This window comes from Triticum aestivum, chromosome 6D, assembly GCF_018294505.1.
Source record: "Triticum aestivum cultivar Chinese Spring chromosome 6D, IWGSC CS RefSeq v2.1, whole genome shotgun sequence".
Lineage (NCBI taxonomy): Eukaryota > Viridiplantae > Streptophyta > Magnoliopsida > Poales > Poaceae > Triticum > Triticum aestivum.
In genome coordinates, this window is record NC_057811.1 from 156,893,593 (window position 1) to 156,895,430 (window position 1,838).

The following is a 1,838-nucleotide window of genomic DNA, read 5'->3' on the forward strand; positions in this document are numbered from 1 at the left end:
CATTTGTTGAGAGCTCAGCAACGTCAAAAGACCCAGGTTGAAAAAACAGAGAACTGAACACATTGATATTGGAGATAAGGTCTTTGTAAATATGCAACCTTATGTTCGATCATTTGTGGTTCATCGTGCAAATCATAAACTTGCATTCAAGTTTTATGGTCTGCATTTGACTATTGCCACGATTGGTGACGTTGCTTATAGACTGGAATTACCAGATTCTAGCAGAATACATCCAGACTTTCATGTTCTCCAATTGGAGAAGTACATTCTACTTGTGGCTCAAGTTCAGACATCTTTACCTCATGTTGATGATGAATTTCAAATTCCTCTCAAATTTCTCCGTCGCAGGGTTCGTCATGTGGGGTCCAAGACTATTCCTCGGGTTCTTGTTGAGTGGTCTAGTTCTCCTTCGGCTGATGCAAGACGAAGATTCATTGAAGGAAACGTTTCCTTGTTCTATGGCTTGGAGACAAGCCACTTCTCAAGAACCATGGGGTGTGAGCGCTCCTGCATCTACGACTGCGAAGAACGACAACACTGAAGGCACGGGATTTCAAACTGAAGAGGCGGGCCGGCCGACCAGGGAAAAAGGACCGCCTCATTGGCTTGCTGACAAGAATTGGGCCAAACAAGTCTCGTAAAGTACATGTATAAATATTCCGCTTCCTTCTTCCTCTATCGCTAGCTAGGAACAAATTGGCTTCGGGCGGATGGTCGAACTTGCTGTGAGGGTGGATGAGTGGTTTAACACAGCAGACAACTAATTCCCCATTTCTCTTGCTCCCTAGCAACCCAAGATCGATCGCGGGTGCGAGGAGACGCTTACAATGGTGCTAGAGAGGATGACAACGGACGATGGAAAACGAGTAGGTGGTTCCCTTTGAGGGGTGTGGAGAGAGGATGGGAGAGATGAGTGAGTCAGTAGGACAATACGCGAGCCGTCTGATCCTTCCCAGGGATCATCGGGTTGATGCCTAGTAGGCGCCGTTTTTTCAACCATACTTAGAGGAGGGTGAATAATTGAATCCAATCAGAAGGGTGATAAGTATCGGTAGGAAGAAACTTGATCAAAGTGAGATACCCGTAGAAGAATGTCTTGATCCATAAAAGGTACTAACATAGTATCACACACCATACTACCAACTCAGACACAAGTATCTCACGAGAAAAAGATGATTATGAGAATTGATGTACTCCAACTCACCGGAAATTAAAATGACTTTGTTGATGCATTGTTTTTTTTAGTTGTGTGTGATGTTTTCGTCGATAGTGAGACACATGTGATGACTTCATCAATTTGAACTCCACGACTTCGGCTTGCAGCATGCACCCATGAGCGCGTGCGTAGGTGGCAGTGTGTGCGCATGTTTACCTACATCGTACTTTTTGTTTCTCAACAATTTGTGTTACCATTTCCCCACTTATACAGCAGTACAAGAAACATGTCCTACTACCAAACTAGGAACTGGATTCCTCAATTTCCCCTCTTTGCTCTTAATCTGCTTTGGCTTCCCTTTTGGCTAAAAAGCAAATCCCACCCAAAAGCTGCACAATATCCATCCATCCACAAACGAAACCACCCCAGCTCAGTCACCAGTACGGCGTAGGCAATAACCACTTAACTGACCTTGTGACACATGAGCTCAGCCGGTTGGTTCCAATTCCTACCCCCGCGGCGCACCACCGACACTCCCTCGCCCGACCCCATCCGATCTCACCCCACCCGACAAATCATGGCCTCCTCCCCTCACCGTTTTGCACTGTTAAATCCAGTCCGCCCTTTACTTATCACCACGCCGCTGTGCCCTATTCTACTCATTTTACACTCCTTGGAAACG